Genomic DNA, 12099 nt, shown 5'->3' with positions numbered 1-12099 from the left:
GTCAGCCTGGCTGCCTTCAGCGTCATCCTGATAATAATCATTGTCAATGAGGTGTATGAAAACGAACCAAGAGAGTCAAGTTCTACCTCTGAGTCCGGATTATCGAGGTCTTCGTCGAGGTTTAGCCCGATGGATTCAACCGCCTTCTTCTTGGCAGGCCTCTTGACCACCTTCGTCTTAGGTCGAGGGGTTTTCACTATTTTTCTTGAGGTTTCTTCTTCCAAAATGGGTCATCGCCCTGTTAAAAGAATTGACAAAAGTTATAGGAGATTACACAAATTAAGTACAAGCAGGAGTGAGGCAATGCTTACAGCTGGCGGTTTATTCAAAGTATAGTAGGGACTTAACCCCGTCCTGCTACAGACAGCCTCCGATTCATTCAGTATCTTCTTCACAGCTTCAGTAACTTCAGCTTCTGTCAGCTCAATATCAATATGATGTTGAGAGTCTTTTGAGTCACCAGTATACTCGCACATTAAACCGGGGCGACGGCTTAAAGGGAATATACTCCATGAAATCCAGCAGCGGACAAAATCAACTCCTGTTAGACCATTGGCCATAAAGGCTCTGAGCTTGGAGAGTTGTGGAGCATATGTAGCCCGTTCTTTGGTAGTCAGCCGTTGCGGAAATGGATGTGTGTTGGTAATCCGGTGAGGACGGTAACCCGGCAGAGGATTCTCATCATTAGGGGAGGTATCTTTACAATAAAACCAAGTCTTGTTCCAGTCTTTAGGATGGGTATGGAGTTTCGCATGAGGGAAACTGACATCTTTCCTCTTCTGAATTGAAACGCTGCCCAATTCGGTATTGGGCCCGTCTACAAACTCAGTACGGCGGTTCAAATAGAAAAATTCCCGGAATATCTCAACACTTGGCTCCTCTTGCAGGTATGCTTCACAAAATACTTGAAAGTCATAAACATTGGACATAGAGTTTGGTCCAATGTCTTGAGAATGGATCTGGAAATTGGCAAGCACATCACGGAAGAACTTGGACCCGGGCGGTTTAAAGCCACAACTCATGTGATCAACAAACACTACTACTTCGCCATCTCTGGGGGTAGGAGGGTTTTCTGGACCGGGAACTCGCCACTGGATTTCACTCTGCTTTGGTAAAGTGCCAATTCTGACAAATCCATCCAGTTGCTCTTCAGTAACCCGAGAGGCGACCCAGTTACAGGCATAAAATTGTTAGGCCATTGCAAGTGAAGAGCTAGAAAAGATTAATGCCATTTTATGATTCATGATTGAAAAAGCATAAAGCGCAACATGTTAAGAAAAAGGAATTCAAGCATGCAAAATTGTTAAACCGGAGGCTGATGCTGTTATAAATGGTAAAGTGACGGCGGTTTACAAGGGGACTAATGGCATATGACAGATTATCTTCTAAAATGATAAACCGCCTACGCAGATGAGGAAGATACAGATCTGAGGCAAAACATGACTAAGTGAGGAAAAAAAGGTTTCACAAGTTCACATTGGCATTTTGGATCTACCACAGGCCAGGAAAAGAAGAAGACTTAGACCTAAAAAGTTAGTTCTGGAGCAGTTCGCAAAAGTCCAGATCGGTTTTTATATATAGAAGGCATGGGTTGATAGCCAAGATAAAGACTGCTATAGTTACCGCACGGAACGCATAAAAGTTGATGTCTGCTATGTATGAATTGACGAAGAACAAGAGAAGAACACCATGAACCCGTGTGAACCCTAAGTGGATCTACAGAGGAAAGAGGGAAAGACTTACCGAAGTTGTTGAAGCAGCGGAGGTGCGCCGCGTTTTTCTGGTGCGATCAGGTTGATGCAGCGGCCGACGGTGAGGCAGAGGCAAAGCTCAAGGACGGTGGGGGTGCTCGGGTGCAGAGGCGTCACGAGGTGGAAGAAGAGATGAAGAGGCAGCAGGAGGGAAAAAAAGGGATCCTCAACCCTATTTATAAGGCAAAGAGATAAGCGACAGGCGTGGGAATCGAGGAGCCCAAAAAATGGATATATAACAAGGTTGTCGCCTCGATTGTTGGATGCTCATTAATAAAGGGCATCTTCGGCTTTAATGAACATGTGACGTCACAACGGTTTACTACAAATCTGGAGGATGACGTCACGGCGGTTTACAAGATCTATGCGAAGGTGCAAAAGGAGGAATTTTTCAAAGTGTTGAAGATTGACATGAACAAGTTCAAATTAATCTAGTGCCTAATGTTTGAATATTACTATTAAGTATAAACCGGCCATGAGGGGCCGGGTTATGTTCACAAGGAGTTAGTCATGTTTGAAGCCCATGAAGGTAAAAGGGATGGCGCTTTACGGAGGAGATATGACAGGAAGGCCCAGGGACCAAAAGCAATTAGGGCCCGTAGATGTGAACCGCCATATTATATGTAACTCATATTGTAAGACAAGGAAAGGTAGAAACCAAGCCGGACATGTTTATGATCCAGCCTCAGGATTCCGTAAACCGCCGGGCGTCAATCTGTGTATATAAAGGGATGACCCGGTGGCAGTTTGGGGACAAGAAACAATAACTCGAGAACCAGGCAAAGCGGATTCGCTCCCTGGCTATCGAAACCAAAGCAATTCCATCACAACTGGACGTAGGATTTTACCTTCACCGTAAGGGGCTGAACCAGTATAAATCCTTGCGTCCCTTGTCCGCTTTAACCCCTTTAAGCTAACCCGTCGCGATGGCTCCACGACTATGTCCTTTCACGAGGACATCTGCCGTCACAATCCCACGACAGGTACTTCCCTTACTTGGACAAGCATCCCACTTATGATTAACCCCTATTGCAAGCATCCACAACTACAACAGAAGTATTAAGGTAAACCTAACCATAACATGAAACATATGGATCCAAATTAGCCCCTTACGAAGCAACGCATAAACTAGGGTTTAAGCTTCTGTCACTGTAGCAACCCATCATCTACTTATTACTTCCCAATGGCTCCCTCTAGGCCCAAACAATGGTGAAGTGTCATGTAGTCGATGTTCACATGACACCACTAGAGGGATGACAACATACATCTCATCAAAGTATCAAACGAATACCAAATTCATATGACTACTTATATCAAGACTTCTCCCATGTCCTCAGGAACAAACGTAACTACTCACAAAGCATATTCATGTTCATAATCAAAGGGGTATTAATATGCATAATGGATCTGAACATATGATCTTCCACCAAGTAAACCTACTAGCATCAACTACAAGGAGTAATCAACACCACTAGCAACCCACAGGTACCAATCTGAGGTTTGGATACAAAGATTGGATACAAGAGATGAACTAGGGTTTGAGATGAGATGGTGCTGGTGAAGATGTTGATGGAGATTGACCCCCTCCCAATGAGTGGATCGTTGGTGATGACGATGGTGATGATTTCCCCCTCCCGGAGGGAAGTTTCCCCGGCAGAACAGCTCCGCTGGAGCCCTAGATTGGTTCCCGCAAGGTTCTGCCTCATGGCGGCAGAGTTTCATCCCGTGAGCTTGCTTATGATTTTTTTTCTGGACGAAAGACTCCATATAGCCAAAGATGGGCATCGGAGGGCCACCAAGGGGCCCACAAGGCAGGGGGGCGCCCAGGGGGGTAGGCGCTCCCCCACCCTCGTGGACGGTGGGTGTCCCCCCTCTGGTACTTCTTTCGCCCAATATTTTTTATATATTCTGAAAATAATTCCCGTGGAGTTTCAGGACTTTTGGAGATGTGCAGAATAGGTCTCTAATATTTGCTCCTTTTCCAGCCCAGAATTCCAGCTGCCGGCATTCCCCCTCTTCATGTAAACCTTGTAAAATAAGAGAGAAAAGGTATAAGTATTGTGACATAATGTGTAATAACAGCCCATAATGCAATAAATATCGATATAAAAGCATGATGCAAAATGGACGTATCAATGAGTAAGAACTTGTAGCATTGTTGTAGTTAATTATAGCTTCTAATGTTCAAGAATTTGGTTGTTGTCTCAGTACCAATTATTTCATGTGCACATTGATCTTTTTGAGAAGATATGTCATAATTAACATGTTTCTTCAGTTTTTCAAAATAAGCATTGGTGATTTTCTATGTTGCTATAAACCCATTTCCCGTACAATTGTTACTGATCTAGTTTTAAATATTATAGGATGAACGGAAGTGTTCTTACTTGGAGTGGGTTGATCAAGAGTGGCCACGGTCTTTGAAGATGTGCCTAACGAAGCTCTGGAGCATGTATGAGGAAGAGAACACACGTAGGCTTAGAGAAAGTCTTGTCAACGCTGAAGCATATTTCAAGATGTGGGATAAAAAGTTGAAGGTGGAGAATGAGCTCAGATTTTTAAATCAGGCTTTGCTAAGATGGCGTTGGCGAAGGAGGAGGCGCTTTCCCAGTTGGCCCGTGCAAAACGGGTTCTTACTGAACTGAAAGCAGAGGTGGATAAGACGAGCCTGGATGATCTCGATTAGGGAAATGAATATATTGTTCTTATGAAGTTGAACTAGCTATATGTTGTACAGTGTTGTTTTCATGTAGCTACCGTACTGTGATGTTATAATATATTTATGTGCCTGATATGAAATTGGCAAACAGTTGTTCGATATGAAATGTGAATTTGCGTAATACTGGAATTATTAATTGTAAACTAATAAACCTGCTAAATGTGTCATGGATCTTTGCAAACGGTTCTAGCAGTAAAACCGCTTGCGATGGATAGCCCAATGCTGCACAGTTTTCTTCATCAAATCATGTGTGATATAGTTGATAAAAGCAAACAGTTAACCAAGGAAGACCGTGTGTGATAGTTACACCTTTCAGACATGAGCCTACACATAAAACTGTGCGGGATGTACGTCCGAACGGAAACGTTTTCCCTGGATTGACTGTGTGGGATGTACATAAGAACGGAAATGTATTCCTTGGATTGACTGTGTGTGATATACATACGAACGGAAATGTTTTTCTGGGATTCACCGTGTGGGATGTACATACCTATGGAAATGATTTTCTCGGATTACCATGTGGGATGTACGTACCTATGAAAATGATTTTCTCGGATTACCGTGTGGGATGTACATACCTATGGGAATGATTGGGTTTCGATGCCTCGCCCGATCGCACACAGCCCCAGCCTGGGTCCCAGGAGGGCCTATCCCCGACGATTTTTGGGTCATGTGGGAAGGACACCCTATCGCACACACTCACTTGGTGACGGTTCCAAATGTCCTCGCGGAAAGGGGTTACAAACCATTTGTTTAGGACCGACGTGCACCAGTGCTAGTTTACATTTAGGCCTGTTAACAGACCAAGATGGCTGGGCCCATGATGCGGCCCATACATAGTGATTTGCATGAAGGCCCAATTATGTATCGTAATTTTACGGTTTGGATGGTTTACTTTTTATGGAGCGAAGACAGGATATATATCCAGTAAAATAACTGCAGCATCGCGAATAATAAAAAACCTAGACTATACAATAAAGGAATTATGGCATATTACATCCACTCGACATCAAAGTTCGCAACTATGATAATAAAGCACAAGAAGACAGCAGATTACATACACTGGGCATCAAAGATCGCCACCAGTGCAAATAAACATGCTGACAAAATAATATACAAAACCGACAACACTTCAATAGAGTTCAAGAAAGGTTAGCCCTGCTCGGGAGCTGTAGCGCAAGCAGCTGAGAAAGGTGATGAGACTGCGCTTGTTTGACGCTTATATCCTCCTCACTCTGAAAGAGAAACAACCATACAAATGACATGTTCTGCACATATAAGTATTAGTGCTGACAATTCATCACATTTCTTATTGGCGAATAAAGTGACACAATTTAAAATAGCATTAACACAATGTGGTATTGTTCAAGTGAAGACATGGCAGGAAATGATACTGTGAAGGAGTTGGCAGCTTCACGACACCACTGGATTATAGATCAAGAACTCATAAGTATCTATCGGCGTCTTAGGAACGGGGATACCCAGACATGCCTACCTGCGGCCCGTGGCGTGGCGCTACCGCCGTACCGGTACGACCCATCTTTATTAGCAACCACTCAAGACCATCGCGAGGGGCCAAGCCTCGTGAGGCGGACGACACAGGACCTCCTCAGGGGCAGCCTCACTAGCTGTCTCTCGAGGAGTGGAGATATCAAGGCGGAGGGCACCTCGCGAGGTTCGCGTGACGTGAGCAATGACGACCGAAGCCAGCGGGCGTAGAGTGCCAGTTTCCTCTTTGGTGATAAAGAGGTAGGCGCAGGCGAGAAATCCCGAGGCATCAGGCAAATGTTTCCTTATCGATGCAACAAGACCAAGACCAGCAGGACGGAAGGACGAAAGTCACCGCGGAGCCCACAGTTGCATCACCGCTAGAACCTTTGGGAGGCGAAGACCACCTTTTGTCAGGATAACTTGTACTAGTTGTCTCCCTTCAAAATTGGCCATTGTGGGATCCCTTCCTGCCTAACATTTGGGAAGAGGACCAGGGCCTCTATAAATAGGGCTAGCCACCACCATAGCAAGGATGGACGGATCATTCGGACCATCCTCAGAGACACCAGCTCATTGAGTTCAAGAACACCTCTCCTTAGGAGGTTGTTCATCCAATACACTAGTTCATCCCTAGCCCTCGAGGCAATCCACCACCACATTGGAGTAGGGTATTACACCACAACGGTGGCATGAACTAGTATAAACCATCGTGTCTCTTGTTCCTTGGGTTTGGCGAGCTAGGCCATGAGATCGTTGCGAGAGCGAGCTAGGAAGTGAGAGATCTTCATGCGCACCCCAGAGTTCGAACCTCAAGGGTTTGCCAGAACCCTGAATCTGACATTTGGCGCACCAGGTAGGGGTGTGCCGAAGCTTTCTTCTCCATCGACTGACCCGCCGTTGCCCCGCGACTCCAATGTCTGATGGTCCGAGGACCCAAGCCGACCACTGGGCGGCCTGGCCTGCCCGGGCGCCGACATCTACTCCAGAAGACCTCAACTCCACGCTCCAGGCAGCCCGCACGCCTCCCAACACCCGAGGGCATGGCAGCGCGGGCTGGCGCTCGCCTCCCTTGCGCCGCGGCGCATGCGCGCAGCTGCGCGATCCCCAGGTTACGCTGCAGTGATAACCCACAAGTATAGGAGATCGCAACCGTTTTCGAGGGTAGAGTATTCAACCCAAAATTTATTGATTCGACACAAGGGGAGCCAAAGAATATTCTCAAGTATTAGCAGCTGAGTTGTCAATTCAACCACACCTGGAAACTTAATATCTGCAGCAAAGTGTTTAGTAGCAAAGTAATATGATAGTAGTGGTAACGGTAGCAAAAGGTAACCATATCAAAAGTAATGTTTTTGGTATTTTGTAATGATGATAGCAATAGCAATGGAAAAGTAAATAAGCGAAGAACAATATATGGAAAGCTCGTAGGCAATGGATCGGTGATGGAGAATTATGCTGGATGTGGTTCATCATGTAACAATCATAACATAGGGTGACACAGAACTAGCTCCAATTCATCAATGTAATGTAGGCATGTATTCTGAATATAGTCATATGTGCTTATGGAAAAGAACTTGCATGACATCTTTTGTCCTACCCCCCCCCCCCCCGTGGCAGCGGGGTCCTAATGGAAACTAAGGGATATTAAGGCCTCCTTTTAATAGAGTACCGGAACAAAGCATTAGCACATAGTGAATACATGAACTCCTCAAACTATGGTCATCATTGGTAAGTATCCTGATTATTGTCACTTCGGGGTTAACGGATCATAACACATAATAGGTGACTATAGACTTGCAAGATAGGATCAAGAACTCTCATATATTGATGAAAACATAATAGGTTCAGATCTGAAATCATGGCACTCGGGCCCTAGTGACAAGCATTAAGCATAGCAAAGTCATAGCAACATCAATCTCAGAACATAGTGGATACTAGGGATCAAACCCTAACAAAACTAACTCGATTACATGATAGATCTCATCCAACCCATCACCGTCCAGCAAGCCTATGATGGAATTACTCACGCACGGCGGTGAGCATCATGAAATTAGTGATGGAGGATGGTTGATGATGACGATGGCAACGGATTCCCCTCTCCGGAGCCCCGAACGGACTCTAGATCAGCCCTCCCAATAGGTTTTAGGGCTTGGCGGCGGCTCCGTATCATATAACGCGATGAATTCTTCTCTCTAATTTTTTTCTCCTCGAAAGCAAATATATAGAGTTGGAGTTGAGGTCGGAGGAGCTCCAGGGGGCCCACGAGGTAGGGGGCACGCCCTAGGGGGGCAGGCGCGCCCCCACCCTCGTGGATAGGTGGTGCCCCCCTGGTCTTCATCTTTTGCAAGGATTATTTATTATTTCCGAATAGATGTTCCGTGAAGTTTCAGGTCATTCCGAGAACTTTTGTTTCTGCACATAAATAACACCATAGCAATTCTGCTAAAAACAACGTCAGTCCGGGTTAGTTCCATTCAAATCATGCAAGTTAGAGTCCAAAACAAGGGAAAAAGTGTTTGGAAAAGTAGGTACGATGGAGAAGTATCAACTCCCCCAAGCTTAAATCTTTGCTTGTCCTCAAGCAATTCAGTTGATAAACTGAAAGTGATAAAGAAAAACTTTTACAAACTCTGTTTGCTCTTGTTGTTGTAAATATGTAAAGCCAGCATTCAAGTTTTCAGCAAATATTATGACTAACCACATTCACAATAACGCTTAGGTCTCAAGTTTACTCAAATCAATGGCATAATCAACTAGCTTGCAATAATAATAAATCTCGGATGACAACACTTTCTCAAAACAATCATAATATGATATAACAAGATGGTATCTCGCTAGCCCTTTCCGAGACCGCAAAACATAAATGTAGAGCACCTTTAAAGATCAAGGACTGACTAGACATTGTAATTCATGGTTAAAGAGATCCAATCAAGTCATACTCAATGTAAACTAACAATAATCAATGCAAATGACAGTGGTGCTCTCCAACTGGTGCTTTTTAATAAGAAGATGATGACTCAACATGAAAGTAAATAGATAGGCCCTTCGCAGAGGGAAGCAGGGATTTGTAGAGGTGCGAGAGCTCGGTTTTGAAATAGGGATGAATAATATTTTGAGCAGTATACTTTCATTGTCAACATAACAACGAAGAGATGGCAATATCTTCCATGCTACACACATTATAGGCAGTTCCCAAACAGAATGGTAAAGTTTATGCTCCCCCCCCCCACCAACAAGCATCAATCCATGGCTTGCTCGAAACAACGAGTGCCTCCAACTAACAAGAATCCCAAGGGGAGTTTTGTTTGCAATTATTTTGATTTGATTTGCATAAAGCATGGGACTGGGCATCCCGGTGACCAGCCACTTTCTCGTGAGTGAGGAGCGGAGTCCACTCCTCTTGAGAATAACCCGCATAACATGGAAGATACGGACAACCCCAGTTGATACATGAGCTATTCAAGCATACAAAATAGGATATTTATTGGAAGGTTTAGAGTTTGGCACATACAAATTTACTTGGAGCGGCAGGTAGATACCGTATATAGGTAGGTATGGTGGACTCATATGGAATCACTTTGGGGTTTATGGAGTTGGATGCACAAGCAGTATTCCCGCTTAGTACATGTGAAGGCTAGCAAAAGAGTGGGAAGCGACCAGCTAGAGAGCGACAACAGTCATGAACATGCATTAAAATTAATCAACACCGAATGCAGGCATGAGTAGGATATAATCCACCATGAACATAAATATCGTGAAGGCTATGTTGATTTTGTTTCAACTACATGTGTGAACATGTGCCAAGTCAAGTCACTTAAATCATTCAGAGGAGGATACCACCCTATCATACCACATCACAACCATTTTAATAGCATGTTGGCACACAAGGTAAACCATTATAAGCTCCTAGCTAATCAAGCATGGCACAAGAAACTATGATCTCTAGTTGTCATTGCAAACATATTTATTCATAATAGGCTGAATCAGGAACGATGAACTAATCATATTTACAAAAACAAGAGAGGTCGAGTTCATACCAGCTTTTCTCATCTCAGTCAGTTCATCATATAATCATCATTATTGCCTTTCACTTGCACGACCGAATGATGTGGATAATAATAAGAGTGCACGTGCATTGGACTAAGCTGGAATCTGCAAGCATTCAATAAACAGGAGAAGACAAGGCAATATGGGCTCTTTCGTCAGATCAACAATAATGCATATAAGAGCCGCTTCAACAATTTAATTATGGTCTTCTCCTATCGACCCCCAAAGAAAACAAAAGAAATAAAACTATTTACACAGGAAAGCTCCCAACAAGCAAAAGAGGAACAGTAAATCTTTTTGGGTTTTCTTTTTAATTACTACTACAAGCATGGAAATTAAAACTAGCTAAAAGCTACAACTAAATATTTTTTGGTTTTTCTTAAGGTTTATTAAACACACAAGAAGAAAGCATAAAAAGGAAAATAAACTAGCATGGAAATTACAATGAAAAAGTATGAGCACCGACATCTAGCAATGAGTGTGTGAACATGAATATAATGTCGGTGGGAAATGCGTACTCCCCCAAGATTAGGCTTTTGGCCTAAGTTGGTCTATGGTCACGGCTGGCCTGGCGAATATCCATATTAATAGTTGGGGTCGTACTGCGATGCAGCGGCTATCGCCTCCTGAGCTGCAGCGTGGCGATGAGCGGCCTCCGCCATCCTCTCATACTCATCTGCCTCCTATCTGGTAATAACATATCTTCCTTTTGCTTGATAATCAAAGAAGGCAGGAGCAGGGAGAGTAATACGGACAGCACGACGTCTGTCAAAGATTAAACAATACTGGAGAGGTGATTCATTCCTCTCGACAAACTGGTGGTGAACCATAGCATTAAAGTCTAGGTAAGCAGGAGGTAATTCAATATCATCATTATGTATAGTTACATCAAGAAAATCACCTAAGCGGGTTGCATAAATTCCACCAAAGAAATCTCCATTAAATCTATTCAGATGCAACCTACGTGCAACAATGGCTCCCAAATTATAAGATTTAACTCCCAACACAACACTCCTAAGAATACTGAGGTCAGGGACACACATGTGACATGCGTCATCTTTACCATTAATGCATCTACCTATGAAGAGAGCAAAATAATGTATAGCAGGAAAATGAATGCTCCCTATGGTAGCTTGTGTTATATCTCTAGATTCCCCCACAGTTATACTTGCAAGAAAATCTCTAAATTCAGATTTGCGAGGTTCCCTGATACTACCCCATTGTGGAAGTTTGCAAGCAGTGGTAAAATCCTCCAAGTCCATAGTGTAAGAATTTTCATAAAGATCAAACAGGACAGTTGGAGAATTACGTGAAGATGAAAATTTAAACCTCCTCACAAAGGAACTAGTGAGATAGTGGTACTGACGGCATTTTTCTTCCTCGAAGCTCACAAGATCAGCGTTATGCAAATATGCGTTAAATTCTTCCTTAATTCCTGCTCGATCCATAAAGTTTTCCGAAGGCCATTCACAAGGACGCACTGGAGCGTTTCTTGGTGGCTCATCACCAGCATCATGCATTGCAAGCCTGGGCTCTTGTTTCCTTGAAGAGCCCCCTTGGTACATTTTCCTAAACATATTTCTTCCTCTAAAAAATTTCTGAAATTTTTAGTAACTTCAAAATAAAAGTGAACCAAACTAAATAATATTGATAGCAACTACTCCTACAAGTGCTTAGAGCCTATATCATCCATCAAAACTACTTTTAACCATATAAATTTGACATGCAAGCTCAAGAACAGGGTCACCTAAGCAGCACAAATTTGCAATGAATAAAGCACTAGAACAAAAACTAATTGGACCAATGGAGGAGTCACATACCAAGGAACAATCTCCCCAAGAAGTTTTGTGAGAGGTGCTTTAAGCAAGGAGATCGAAAATGGCAGCAAAATGAGCTTGGACTCGGGTTTGAGCTGGATATTCGTGTTTGTGGGAGGAAGAAGGAGTGTGTGGGTGCAGGAATAAGTGGAGGAGGGCCACCGTGGGCCCACGAGGCAGGGGGCGTGCCCAGGGGGTAGGGCGCGCCCTCCACCCTCGTGGCCAGGTGGATGCCCCCCTGCTGTGTTCTCGGTGCCAAATTTTCTCAAATATTCCA

Source organism: Triticum aestivum, chromosome 3A, assembly GCF_018294505.1.
Source record: "Triticum aestivum cultivar Chinese Spring chromosome 3A, IWGSC CS RefSeq v2.1, whole genome shotgun sequence".
Lineage (NCBI taxonomy): Eukaryota > Viridiplantae > Streptophyta > Magnoliopsida > Poales > Poaceae > Triticum > Triticum aestivum.
The sequence above is the reverse complement of the archived record's forward strand: the minus strand, read 5'-3'. Positions refer to the sequence as shown.